Source organism: Adiantum capillus-veneris, chromosome 11 (assembly GCF_014529385.1).
Source record: "Adiantum capillus-veneris isolate H3 chromosome 11, ASM1452938v2, whole genome shotgun sequence".
Classification (NCBI taxonomy): Eukaryota; Viridiplantae; Streptophyta; class Polypodiopsida; order Polypodiales; family Pteridaceae; genus Adiantum; species Adiantum capillus-veneris.
Genome location: NC_140941.1, coordinates 4,836,548 through 4,852,271, shown reverse-complemented (window position 1 = coordinate 4,852,271; position 15,724 = coordinate 4,836,548).

Sequence of the window (15,724 nt, the reverse complement as noted above, 5' to 3'; positions counted from 1 at the left end):
GTGTCGAGGAAACAAGGCACTTGTTGAAGGAAAACACAAGAGAGAAAATGGGGATGAAGGCCCCTCAAAGAGGGCTACTAGAGGTGGAGGGAGAAAGGATCTGAGTCCCTCTCAAGAGCCCATGGCATGGGAGCCTCCATCACAAAAAGTACCAATGAGAGATGCTGCACCAAAAGAGACGTAAGATAAAGAAAAGAGCAAGGGAAAAAGCCCATCATACAAGCTACAATTAGATATTGAAGCTACCACAGATTTAAAGAAAGTTTTGGAGGAAAGGATCTTAAATAGCAAGGTGGAGTTTTACACTGGGCGAAATCCTTGGCATTGCAAAAAGAGAGTTCCACGAGAAAATCATTGATATCATAAGAAGGAAGCGACAAGATTTAGTCTATCCAATCAAAGGCTGAAGAGAGTGCCTCAAAGACACAGGTGATACAAGTACAACAAATAGATGAAGATGAGAATTTTGTAAGCTGATACTAGTCTTTGGGCGGCAGAGATAGGCATGTTACATTTGAAGATTAAGATGAAGATGAAGCCACTCATAAGAGCCACTATTCTAGAAACCATTGGGCAAGGGCTACAACAGAAACCTTGGTTAAGGTGGGAGATCTTGAGGAGCCTTATGTGGCCTTGATAGACCATAGTTTGAATATTAACCTCATGTCCAAGAGTCTCTATATGAAGGGAAAGTGGACAATTGATACTGACCATGAGTGGATGGTTAGGGCTGCAAACAACTAATCCAAGGATCTATATAGTGAGGCGGTCCGGGGCGGGCAACAAGAGAGGCGACCTCTAAACACCCCTCAAGGCTCCCGTGCTGCTCAATTGGGGCTAGGGCAACCACAAGCACAACACAACAACAAACCCACAGCCAAACCCAAACAAGATAGGGGCACCACCTAGTTATGGTATGCGAACTAGGACGCAAGAGAGATTTTGGCACAACCAAGAAGATGCACCACACAAAACACACAAACAACCTCACACCAAGACACACACAAACTGGACCAAAGAGAGCTAGAGCAAAGGGAAGAGAGAGAGAAAAGGATCTTGGGTAATACCTTATTTGTGACTTGAAAATGAAGATGGTTCGTTATGATGCTATCGTAGAACTTGTATAAAACTCACTCAATGCTTAGTGATTGCTAAACATTGCCAAAACACACACACTGTCTTAGGGTGTGGGAGACCTCTCACCACAATACCCTCTTACAATGGACAAAAAATGGCAATGAAAAAACACACTAAAACACTTTCTAAATCAAGATCAACCGATAAAAACTCAAAATACACAAGTCACCTTGAATTCACCGAACCGTATTGCACAAATGGAAGGATGAAGATTTGAACGTCGAATCACGCCTTTGATGCACCAAACCTCAATTTATTGATGATGAAGGAGCATATACAATAGTGGTTTTGAGATTTGTGGAACTCACGCTCTCTCACTTACAATGTGTAGCTTGAAGGCTTCTCTCACACCAAGAGTGAAGCTCACAAGTGGTTGCTACACCTAAGTCTCTCCTCACGCATAGAGTGTTGGGGTGCTATGTGAGATATTGGAGGTTGTTTTACAAGAAGGAGAGGGGCCTATTTATAGGTTGGAGACCCCATATTAAGATTATTGGAAATCCTAATTTACAAGCTAACAAATCAGGATTATGATTTTTTTGAATATCAAAACATTGCGGGCCTTCTTTGTCTGCTTGAGTCATGGGTGTGGGCTCAAAAGAGAGCATTATTGATGGTAGATAAGGTGAAAGTAAGTTTTAAGGAAGGGGAGAGAGAGAGAGAGAGAGAGAGAGAGAGAGAGAGAGAGAGAGTTACTATACATGTCTTGAGGTGAGGTGTTTTTTATGGCTAGGTCAATGCTATTTTGTGTTAGTATGTTAGTCGTTAGTAATCACTAGAAAGTTAATGTTACATTTACAATGGGTAGAGTGAGTTGATTTGATGAAGGAAGAGGGGTGAATTAAAAGAGAATCATTGAGATGGTGAAGCTTTGAAGAAGCTTGAACTCACCCTTGTGTAGATTGTGGAAAAAATGACCGCTGGTCTTCTTCTTCTTCTTCGCTTCTTTACGCCGCCGCCACGGTTGACCACCACGATGAAAAGAGGATTTGTTGATGAAAAATCCTCAATTTGCAGAAGTTATCATGGTTAAGATGCTGAATTTTAGATATTTTAGGAGAGGTAAATGAATTTGTAACATAGAAGCAATAGAGAGAGACATGGAGAGGGTGTATGTATGTAGAGGTTCATAAAAGAACTATAGGGATGAGAGAGAAGGGTAATGGTGAAGAGGGTGGGAGAAGCCATGGAAATTGCAGGTTTGAGTGGGGGAAGGAGAGGGAGGGATGTGTAAGAGTGAGTAGGTGTGTGGAAGGGTGAGAGAAGACTAAGGGCTACTTGTGAGAAAAGTGGGCAGACTGGGGTCCACTCAAAAAATCATAGCTCACCGCTGGTAGCTCCAAAAATCATGAAAACATTTGAGGTGATTATTCAGAGCGTGGGCTACATTTTCTCTTTTGACCACCGCTCCAAATTTGGAGTGGAGATAGGTGCCAAAATTCTCACCAAAAAGCCTGTTTTTTATGCCTGCAAAAGTCTTTTAGTGGCCCCCTCCTTTGTTGAATTTGTACAATGCATCCAAGAGTGAGCCCCTCCTTTGTCATATTATAATACAAAGCATTCAAGTTGCCCTTGACTCATGCATGGAGGAGGATTATTGGTGAAATAAGAAATATATACATGGTGGGACTAGTGTATGGACTATTCATGGACTTTAGCTCAATGAGCACATGGTGTTAGAATAATGAGTAAAAATAATAATAAAAATATGGAGGAGTTATGGATATGGAAAGATATTGGAATCATATGATATGGTCCCTCCTTGAATTATTTTGGGTGAAAGAGGAAAAGGTATGCAAGTAAATAATATAATAAACGTAACTAATGAGTAGAAATCAATTTTTTGTTTTCACGAGGGTGAGGGTGAAAATGTGGGAGTGATTTGTATAAAGGAAAAAAATGAGGTTAGAATATGTACATATTGGCAAAAAATATACTTATGGTGTAAGAGGATGAAAGAAGGTGTACATAGGTTTAATAAAACACACACCTAAGTAGAAATATTTAAATAAAATACCAAAATAATTATAAAAAATCCCTATATTTAGGCCATATATACAATGAAATATTTACACACAAAGAGGCCATAATATACTTTTATTTTTTATTTTTTTTATTTTTTTTGGCTCACCTAGCCCAGTGACTAGCTAGCTGAGGGTTTTTAAGAAGATATGGGAAAAGCCCCCTAACTCACACACGCCTATGTACAGTGAAATGGTAGGGATAGCCATAGCGTTTGGGTGAATTTGGTAGGGTGGAGTAATCTAGTATGGCAATTATGGAGAGCCGAAAAACGGCTATCATTAGCCCTTCCCCCAGGATGATGGTATATTCATGTACCATCATAGAGCATCTTTTCCAAAGAGAGTGCTTCAGAGTCCTTGACGAGATCTTCATTGTTTGGCCCCTCAGAATTTTGGCTGGAGTTACACTCATGCTTCATGTAACAATACTTACATGAGACAGCGGCCTTTGGACAGATCTTTGGTAGATCCTTTGGTAGAAGGCGACTCAAATAGGGCTTCAAGCGATACCCGTTTACCTTCCTGGAGTGCTCTTTACCATTCAAGTCCATAAGCTGATAGTAACTAGAATTGAAAGACTTCTTGACTATGTATGGCCCTTACCATCTAGTTTCAAACTTGGCATCAAAACGATTGTCAAGTCGATTGTCATACCTTAGCACAAGCTCTCCTTCCTTGATGCCTTTGTCCTTCAGTTTCTTGTCGTGCGTTTCTTTCGCTTGTGTGGCTTTCCTCTTGTAGCACTCGTATGCTGCTTCTCTTTTCCACTCAAGCTCCACTAACGTAAGAAGTCGATCCATCCATACCTCTTGATCATCTTGTGCTCCTTTGCCATGAAGTCGCATTGTTGGAATGTTGAGCTCGATAGGCTGCAAAGCCTCTTGACCATAGACCAAGTGAAATGGTGTGAACTCCGTGGCTTCCCTATATGTGGTTCGATATGCCCACAAGGCACCATCCAAGAAGTCATCCCATAATTTTGTCTTGTTTTGCACCATCTTTCTAATGATTCCTGCAATGACACCATTAGCCTTCTCCACCAAACCATTTGACTGTGGGTAGTATGGTGTGCTATGACGATGTAGAATGTGAAGCTCTTCACAAACTTCTGTGAGCAAGCCCTTCCTAAACCCTGGACCATTATCAGAAACAATCTCCAAAGGTGTGCCAAATCTGCAACAAATGTGAGTGTACACAAACTTGCTAACCGTCCTCTCATTCACTCTTGCCACACTTTGAGCTTCCACCCACCTAGTCATATAGTCTACAGCCACTAGAATGTAGAGTTTACCATTTTTTGTCTTAGGCAGAGGACCCATAGCATCAATGCCCCACTTTTCAAAGGGTCCATTTGCAAGCACTATTTGCCTCGGGCCATGCACCAACCTTCTATTTCCATTTATCTGACAATTGTGACAGCTTTTACACCAATGTTGAACATCCACACGCAAGCTTGGCCAAACATACCCCGCAAGCAAAATCTTCTTCACAGTTGATTCTTGGGAAAAATGACCACCACATGCCTCTTCATGCAAACCTTTTAGAATGGCTGGAATTTCCTCGATAGTTGGTACTCTTCTGCACACTTGATCCTTCCCTTTTTGATAGAGGGAGCCTTCTAGGAAGAGATAGAAATTTGCCTTCTTCATGAGTCTCCTCTTCTGAGCCTTCGTGAAGTCTTGTGGAAACTCACCCTCCAAAATGTAGCCGATAATGGGAGCCAATGACTCCAATCCCTGGTATCTCGGTTGCTTGACAACTGCTGCCACCATGATGACCTGCACTTCTCTCTCAACACATGTAACTGCTTGTTGTGCAAGTAAATCGGCATCTTCATTTTGTTTCCTCGGAATATGATATAGTTGCACTTCTTCAAACTGATTAAACATCTTACGAATGGCATGAACTTTTGTCCTTAAGCTTTCATTCTTGCATGCCCAAATGCCTAAAATCTGTTTAACAATGAGAAGTGCATCTCCCTTTACCATGAGACGTTTTATCCCTTGGCCAATGCACATCTTCAAACCATGAAGTAGTGTGTCGTATTCTGCTTCATTGTTGCTAGTTGAACCTGGTAGATTGACCTTCTCTTTCATGACCACCTCTCCACTTGGGTTGAGCAACACTAGCCCTCCCCCTGCTTTCCCTGTGGCTCGTCGAAAAGCTCCATCAAAGAACAAGGTAAAAGCATTGGGAATACTTTTTGGTGGTGGCAATGGTAGGGTCTTTACTTGAGGCACCTTAATTTCCTTCTCATGTACCCTATAAGTGAGAATTCCTGCCAATTGTGCACGCACACTATCTTCTACCTTCAAAGAGTATTGGAACTCTTGCAACTCCATAATCCACTTTGAGATCCTAGTACTAAGATTCATTTGAGATGACACCCAAGGGAACAAATTTTCTGCAGTGAGAATTACAAAAGGTTTTGGTAGTAAGTAGGATCTAAACTTTCTCACCGCAAACATGAGAGAAAGTATCATGAGTTCTGCTTCTGTGTAGTCTCTCTCCAAAGCATTCATGACCCTACTAGCAAAGTAGATGGGTCGCATCCTTGTACTGTGGGGATCTTGTTGTAGCAACACAGCACCAATTGTTTCCCTTCCAACACTAGAGCTAACAAAGAATGTGTACTCCCAACAAGGAGGCATGAGTGTTGGTAGCTCTGACAAAATGACTTTATTGTTACAAAAATACTCTTCAAGCTCATCAGACCATGCAAATTCTACTTGTTGTGTCAACTTTTGCAAAGGATGAAGCAACTCCGAGGCTAAGTGAATGAAGCGTGACATATACTTCACCTTCTGAATGAAAGAGATAACCTCCTTAAGACTCTTCGGTGATGGGAGCTCAATAAGAGCCTTTGCTTTTGAAGGATCCACCTCAATGCCTTTATAGGAAACCTTGTGACCGAGCAAGATCACTTCATCCTCACCTATGTGGCACTTGTTGGGGTTGAGTTGACCTCCCATGTCGTAGAGCTTCTTTAAACCTTATTCTACCCTTTGTAGATGCAATGATTTTGAGCTATAAATGCAGAAATCATCAATGAACACCCTAATTGACTTTCCAAAGAATGCTTGAAACACCATGTTCATGAAACGTTGGAATGTTGCAGGAGCATTTGTCAGACCAAATGGCATGACTCTAAAAGCATAACAACCCCAAGGAGTGATAAAGGTTGTTTTCAATTGATCTTCCAATGCGATACCTATTTGAAAGTAGCCTGAGTAGCCATCACACACAGTGTACTTCTCATGACCAGCTACCTCATTTAGTATCTCATCTTGAAATGGGAGGGAAAAGTGATCTCTTTTTGTTGCCTCATTGAGTGGACGGTAATCCACACACACCCTCCACTTTCCGTTTTTCTTAGGAGTGACAACAACGGGAGAGACCCACTCTGAATTCTCCACTGGATAAATGAAACCTACTGCTAGAAGCTTTCTTACCTCCTTGAGTAGAGCCTGCTCCTTAATGACTCCTAGCCTTCGTAGCTTTTGAGCCTTAGGTGTGGCCTCTGGCTTCAACTCAATCTTGTGTTGAACAACATCTACTCCACGCACATCGGTGTAGTCTTTAGCAAAAAGCCTCGGAAATTTCCTTAGCACACATTTGAACTCCTCTCTTTCATCCTTTGTAAGTGTTGTAGACAACATACCTTCTAACATTCCTTTATCTTCCACCTTTTGGTTCTCTTGGGAACCTACCTCTTCCAAACCTCGAGAAGAGGTCTCCTGGTTGTTTGGCTTAAACCTTACCCCCATGACTTCAATGGAGGACTCCTCTTCAGTAATGCTGCCGCTACTTTCTTCTTCTGAAGTGTTTTCAGTCCAATCTTCTTCCGTCTCACTTCGAGATGATTCTTCATGGAGCTCCTCTTGGCGTTGCTCCTTCATGTCAAAGACAACCTTCTTGTGATTGTCATTCCTGCAAATTAGCTTTCCACTCTCCCAATCCTGCAAAGCTCGCATTTTCATTAGCCATGGTCTTCCTAGGATAAATGGATAACCACTTCCCTTGGTCGACATGACATAGAAATCCACTGCCTTCTTAATGCCAAAGGCCTCCACAAAAACATTTTTACAAATGCCTACGCACCTAGCCTTGCTCTTGTTTGCCATTTTCACTTTGATTTCAGGTGTCTCATGGATGTGCATGCCTAGTCTTTGCATGAGCCCTTCTGTCATGATGCAAATTTGTGCACCCCCATCCACCAGACCTTTCCTAACCAATCTTCCTTTTATGTAACAATCTAGCACAGGTGTAATATCCTCGTTCATTTCAGCATGTGCAATTTTTACAACAGGAAAACTCTCTTTTACCTTTCTCCTAGTGCTAACTGCCTTTGTTAAATCCCTCCTAACTTGTGAGCATAATGCAAGAAACTGAGGCCATGAGATATCAGGACCCTTACCTCGCATGTCTTCCAACAGGTTGTATGGAGCCATACCATGTCCAAGAGGGAAGTCTTGGAGATTGATACGACGTCGAGTCCTCTTAGCTTCCTTGGTCTCCTTTGCCTTCTTGCCTTGTCCATGGTCACTCTGTGATGGGACACCCTCTTTCTCTTTACCTTTTCCTCGGCCACGCTTAATGCCATTTTCTTCCATGTCAACCTCATTTGAGTTTGTCACCTCTACCACATGCACATTTGGATCTGGCAAAGGTGGAACTCCTTCTACCCCTTGTGGAGGTGGTCTTGGTCCATTTGGCCTTTGTAGAAGCCTTGGTTGTTGACCAGCTCCTTCTCCTGCATTCATCACTGGGTAATTCAAGTTAGGTCTCCCTGGCTCTCCACGGGGCCAAGGACAATTATACATCCCATGTCCAGATTCTCCACAATTCCAACATTGCAAGACTCTCCTAGGTCGTGGGTCTCGCTCTTCAGACTTCTTTGCTTGTCCCTTTGGACCTACGGCTTGTGCAAGGTGAATTGACAGGCTGCTTAAGGATTCATTTAACTTCTCAATCACTTCAACCGTTACCTCAGGAAGCTCCTTAGATGTTGATGCTTGTGACTTACCTTTGGGTCTAAGACCTTCTATTGGAACCTCCCCCCTTAAGCACTTGAGTTTCCTATATTTCTCAGCAGCCCTAGTTTCAGCTGCATCAAAGGTAGCAGGTGCACCCGCCTCAACTTTTACCTTAAGGTCAGGAAAGAGTCCGGCTATGAACCTCTCCTTCTTTAGAAATTCTGCACCATCACCAGGGCTAGCAACATTTCGTATCCATAGAACCCAAAGACGTAGGAACTCTTGCTTGTACAAGTAGTAGTCATCTAAGTCTTTTTGCTTATGAGAAACAATGTCTTGCCATAGCTTTTGAGTGTTTTGGGGATCAAAGAAGTATCTCTTGAAATGATTGACAACTTCCATGTAATTTTCTTTAACTTCCTCAGGCAAAGAGTCAAACCAAGTGCTAGCATCTTTCCTAAGGACTACCTCAAACATTTCTACACGTTCTTGATCAGTTACTATCCTCTTGATACGACAAGACATCTTGAAATTTGCCAAAAATAATTCTGCATCCTCTCCAGGCTCTCCAAAGAAAAGAGGATATCCAGACATTTGGCGTTGGTTCTCCATTGAATTGATTTCAAAGTGACGCGTTTTGTTTTTTCTTTCTTTAAAAGATCTACACAATAATATTCTCTAAATTGCAATCTATTCTACAACAAAATAAAAATATTCACATCAAATGACCTATGATAATCAATGAGAGGTAGGATGACAGGGTTTGGTGACGCGAGAATTTCTCCTACTCTTTGGGCACCAAACATGAACACCATACGTTGTTGAAAATGGATTTTTCTACTAATTGCAATGTTTATTCTAATGTGTGGAGTGAAATGAAAGGGGAAAACCTCTATTCTTGGGCCATTATCCATTGTCTATGCATGACCTTATACTTAAAACAAAACAAAAATATAGATGTCCAAACTAAGGTCGTACCTAATGAGAGGCAAAATAAAAGGATTTACTGATGCGTTTATCTCTGCCAACCTTAGAGGACCTAAAATTCTACGAATTACACGTTGAAATTGCAACTTAGTACTAACAATTATGTGTACCTTTTGCCTTGCAATGGGAATGAAGGGATCATACAAATTCTCGTGATTCATGCAAGCTACTTGATTATGCTAAAGGTTGAGCCTACACAAAACATAATCAAGCCTGTCCTCAGTGGGGGCACCAAAATTGAGGCGGTCCGGGGCGGGCAACAAGAGAGGCGACCTCTAAACACCCCTCAAGGCTCCCGTGCTGCTCAATTGGGGCTAGGGCAACCACAAGCACAACACAACAACAAACCCACAGCCAAACCCAAACAAGATAGGGGCACCACCTAGTTATGGTATGCGAACTAGGACGCAAGAGAGATTTTGGCACAACCAAGAAGATGCACCACACAAAACACACAAACAACCTCACACCAAGACACACACAAACTGGACCAAAGAGAGCTAGAGCAAAGGGAAGAGAGAGAGAAAAGGATCTTGGGTAATACCTTATTTGTGACTTGAAAATGAAGATGGTTCGTTATGATGCTATCGTAGAACTTGTATAAAACTCACTCAATGCTTAGTGATTGCTAAACATTGCCAAAACACACACACTGTCTTAGGGTGTGGGAGACCTCTCACCACAATACCCTCTTACAATGGACAAAAAATGGCAATGAAAAAACACACTAAAACACTTTCTAAATCAAGATCAACCGATAAAAACTCAAAATACACAAGTCACCTTGAATTCACCGAACCGTATTGCACAAATGGAAGGATGAAGATTTGAACGTCGAATCACGCCTTTGATGCACCAAACCTCAATTTATTGATGATGAAGGAGCATATACAATAGTGGTTTTGAGATTTGTGGAACTCACGCTCTCTCACTTACAATGTGTAGCTTGAAGGCTTCTCTCACACCAAGAGTGAAGCTCACAAGTGGTTGCTACACCTAAGTCTCTCCTCACGCATAGAGTGTTGGGGTGCTATGTGAGATATTGGAGGTTGTTTTACAAGAAGGAGAGGGGCCTATTTATAGGTTGGAGACCCCATATTAAGATTATTGGAAATCCTAATTTACAAGCTAACAAATCAGGATTATGATTTTTTTGAATATCAAAACATTGCGGGCCTTCTTTGTCTGCTTGAGTCATGGGTGTGGGCTCAAAAGAGAGCATTATTGATGGTAGATAAGGTGAAAGTAAGTTTTAAGGAAGGGGAGAGAGAGAGAGAGAGAGAGAGAGAGAGAGAGAGAGAGAGAGAGAGTTACTATACATGTCTTGAGGTGAGGTGTCTTTTATGGTTAGGTCAATGCTATTTTGTGTTAGTATGTTAGTCGTTAGTAATCACTAGAAAGTTAATGTTACATTTACAATGGGTAGAGTGAGTTGATTTGATGAAGGAAAAGGGGTGAATTAAAAGAGAATCATTGAGATGGTGAAGCTTTGAAGAAGCTTGAACTCACCCTCGTGTAGATTGTGGAAAAAATGACCGCTGGTCTTCTTCTTCTTCTTCGCTTCTTTACGCCACCGCCACGGTTGACCACCACGATGAAAAGAGGATTTGTTGATAAAAAATCCTCAATTTGCAGAAGTTATCATGGTTAAGATGCTGAATTTTAGATATTTTAGGAGAGGTAAATGAAATTGTAACATAGAAGCAATAGAGAGAGACATGGAGAGGGTGTATGTATGTAGAGGTTCATAAAAGAACTATAGGGATGAGAGAGAAGGGTAATGGTGAAGAGGGTGGGAGAAGCCATGGAAATTGCAGGTTTGAGTGGGGGAAGGAGAGGGAGGGATGTGTAAGAGTGAGTAGGTGTGTGGAAGGGTGAGAGAAGACTAAGGGCTACTTGTGAGAAAAGTGGGCAGACTGGGGTCCACTCAAAAAATCATAGCTCCCCGCTGGTAGCTCCAAAAATCATGAAAACATTTGAGGTGATTATTCAGAGCGTGGGCTACATTTTCTCTTTTGACCACCGCTCCAAATTGGGAGTGGAGATAGGTGCCAAAATTCTCACCAAAAAGCCTGTTTTTTATGCCTGCAAAAGTCTTTTAGTGGCCCCCTCCTTTGTTGAATTTGTACAATGCATCCAAGAGTGAGCCCCTCCTTTGTCATATTATAATACAAAGCATTCAAGTTGCCCTTGACCCATGCATGGAGGAGGATTATTGGTGAAATAAGAAATATATACATGGTGGGACTAGTGTATGGACTATTCATGGACTTTAGCTCAATGAGCACATGGTGTTAGAATAATGAGTAAAAATAATAATAAAAATATGGAGGAGTTATGGATATGGAAAGATATTGGAATCATATGATATGGTCCCTCCTTGAATTATTTTGGGTGAAAGAGGAAAAGGTATGCAAGTAAATAATATAATAAACGTAACTAATGAGTAGAAATCAATTTTTTGTTTTCACGAGGGTGAGGGTGAAAATGTGGGAGTGATTTGTATAAAGGAAAAAAATGAGGTTAGAATATGTACATATTGGCAAAAAATATACTTATGGTGTAAGAGGATGAAAGAAGGTGTACATAGGTTTAATAAAACACACACCTAAGTAGAAATATTTAAATAAAATACCAAAATAATTATAAAAAATCCCTATATTTAGGCCATATATACAATGAAATATTTACACACAAAGAGGCCATAATATACTTTTATTTTTTATTTTTTTTATTTTTTTTGGCTCACCTAGCCCAGTGACTAGCTAGCTGAGGGTTTTTAAGAAGATATGGGAAAAGCCCCCTAACTCACACACGCCTATGTACAGTGAAATGGTAGGGATAGCCATAGCGTTTGGGTGAATTTGGTAGGGTGGAGTAATCTAGTATGGCAATTATGGAGAGCCGAAAAACGGCTATCAATAGTGCTTGTCCAATTGTTAATGTAACCATAGGGGATCTAAAAGGTGAGTAACATTTCTTTGTTCAAGAGATGTCAAGCTATCCTCTAATCCTTGAACAACCATACATCACCACAAGGAAAATGGAGACAAAAGTATTGGATGATGGATCTGGCTACACCAGGGTCAAAAGAAAAGATGGATAACGAGTTGTTCAACTCTTGACAGTTTGCATTGACCATGAGCGAAATCGTGACAGCTTAAGGGATCATTCTCTACCAAAACCAAGCAAGGAGTTTCGAGATCAAAGGGAGATGAGGGGTTTTGGCTGAGTACCATTGTAAAGAGGGAGTGCAGTGGTACAAAAAGAAAAAGTTTCTTGCCTCATCTGAAGGGAAACAAATCTTTTTCTACAGGTGCCCTAGTAGCAAAGGATGGATCAGTATCTTTTCACAACACTTGGAGTTTAAAGAAAGCACAAAAAAATATGTAAATAGTGTACTGAGAAAATACAAAAACCATAATTTGCTAGATGAAGACGAGTACATTCCAGGTGTTTTTGAGGAGGTTTCTTTTGTAGATACTATGGGTGATCTCAATGTTATAACAAGTTCTAGTTTTCAACAAGTAAATGACCTAGTAAAAGTAGCTTCTATGGACATGTATAGAATCATTGAGTCTTTCAAAGATGATGAGTTCTTCAATGTGCAAAAAGATCTAGAAGTGCGATTGGAGATGAAGTACAAAAGTATAGCAAAGAAAATGAAACTAGTGGCATTGCCTTTGCCTACAGATTGCAAGGAAACAATTATCCAAAAAATTGGGCACAAGTTTACGCAAGAGTCATTGAAGATGTTAAAAGTTGGAGGCAATGACTCCTTGACAGATATTGAAAGAAAATGCTTTGAACAGACACTCTCCAAACATGGAAAATCTTTTTCATTTGAGCTGCATGAGATAGGGTGTGTGGATCCATCTATACTCAAACCAATGGTAATATTCATTTTATCTCATGTGCCTTGGAATCTACGACCAATTCCAGTGCCAAAAGCACTCTTGCCAAAGTTTATAGATTTACTCGATGAAAAGATAAAGATGGGGATTTTAGAATCTTCATGTGCCCCCTACTCAAGTAGATGGTTCACAGTACCAAAGAAAAATGGAGCTCTACGCTTCATTCAAGACATGTAGCCTATCAACAAAATCACAATCAGGAATATGGGTATAGGGACAATTGTAGATAAGTTTGCAGAAGCATTTGCAGGAAGGGCAATATATTCTATGGGGGATTTGTACTTAGGGTATGATCCATTCCAACTAGAAATGGAAAGCATGTACTTGACTACCATGAGAACACCCTTGGGTTTGGTAAGGATGTGCACCTTACTGCAAGGAGCAACCAACTCGGTTGCACACATGATGAACGGTATGAACAAAGTCCTTCATGACTTCATACCTCAAATTACAATGCCTTTTCTTTATGACATTCCAATCAAAGGATGTAACTTAGCGAAAGAAGATGAGGCCTTAGATTCAAGGGGGTGCTGTAAATATGTAGCAAACCACATCAAAGATTGTGATAGAATTTTAACAAGGCTGGAAGAAGTGAACCTTACATTATCTGGGTAGAAGTAAGTTTTTGGGGTTGAAGAAATATTGATAGTGGGACATCTTTGTAATCCTCATGGACGCCGACCTTTTTCAACTACAGTGGTGTAGTACAAACGAATTATGCGGAAATATCACGGAGGTGAGAAGGTTTCTAGGTGCATGTTGTAGATCCTCTTTATCAATTTCTAAGGAAGAACCAAAGGTTTCAATGGAATGATGTACATGTAAAAGCTATGAGAAAGTTGTAGCAATTGTTGTTGTCTTCACCAACTTTGAGGAAGATTGACTATGAGTGTGAAAGACCAGTGATTGTGATAGTGGACACTAGTCCAACGGAAATTGGATGGGAAGTAGGACAAGACAATGAAGAGAAACACAAGTATGTGGTGAGTTTTGGGGCCAAGGTTCTAAGCTCTCACCAAAGAGCATATCCACAGGTAAAAAGGGAGTTATGGGGGGTGGTTACAGAATTAAAGTGTGACAAAGAGTACTTCATTGGAGCATCTATAGTTGTGGAGATTGATTGCTTACAACTTTTAGGGATGATAGCAAGCTGCTCTACTCCTGATATTGCTATGCTTAGGTGGATTGCTTATATAAAGTCCTTGAACCCAGAATTGAATCACATTGCAGGAAAAGATAATGCAATGGCACATATTCTTTCAAGGGCAAGGTATGAAGATGAGGATGATATGATTGATTAGGAAGAAGATGTGGGCACAAAATTATACACAATTTCTCATGCAAAGTGTGATGATATATGCATTGTATCTTCACTTGGGTCCTTTTTAGAGGAGTTCCATGAGGATGAATGGTTGCTCATAGGTCGCTACCTGAGTACTTTACAAAATCAATATGATTAGACTAAATCAAAATTCAAAAGGATAAAAAAGAAATCAGATGGATTCTTCTTGAGGGATGGCTACTCGTGGACACATCCTAAAAGAAGAGATTGGACTCCATTACGAGTAGTATGTGATAAGCCTACTCAGCTGAAAGTTATCAAAGAGCTTCATGAAAGCCTATATGCTAGACATTGAGGTGTATGGGCTACTTTTTTCAAAGTCAAAGAGAGATATTGGTGGAAAGGAATGTATAAGGATGTAGCCGATTTTGTGGAGTCTTGTGTCACATGCCAAATGTATTCCAATGTACACCATCGTGATGGATTGCATCCTACATACCCATTAGCCATGCACTATAAATGGGTTGTTGATCTAGTCACAATGCCTTTAGGACTTTGGCAAATGAGATACTTGGTACTTGCACGATAATACTTGACAAACCAAGTTGAAGGGTGTGCATTGAGGACAAAAACTACAGAAGATTTTTGTAAATTTTTCTTGAATATGTAATTTTCCACTACGGCTATGTGGAAAACATAGCTACTAATAGAGGTGAGTTAGATGCAGATGAAGCAAGGGATTTTACAAGAATTGGTATCAATCTAGCCCTAACTTGTGCCTATAATCCAAAGGGAAATGGGAAAAGTGAAAGAGGATATCCTCCTATTGTCAAAGCTTTGGCTAAGGCATGCAAAGGTAGAATGCGTGAATGGCCAAGGTTGCTACCATATGCTTTATGGGATGATCGTACAACTCATAGCTCAATGGCTAGCTACATGCCTACTGAATTGATGTATGGTCAAAAACCAGTCATGCCAATTGAGGATGTAGTTCCTACTTGGAACATGTTACCTTGGGAAGATGGTGTAAGTAGGGAAAATCTACTTGCTTAGCGCATAAAGCAATTGGAAAGAAGACATTAAGACATAGACATTGCAAAAACTTGATTGAAGGATGCAAGACTAAATAATAAAGATAGGTTTGATAAAAGACATAGGCTTGGACCAAAGCCTATTGAAGGGGGTGATTGGGTCCTAATGTACGACAATATCCTTGGCAACCAACACACCACAAAAAGAAAACTTGGAATTTAAGGGGGTTCGGTCCCTATGTTGTCAAACATGTGCATGGAAATGCTACATATACTTTGACGAAGCTCGATGGAACAGAGCTTAGAATTCCCAAAGCACACAAAAGAATCAAGATGTTCAAGAGGAGACATAATAATGATCCTTTTGATTCAC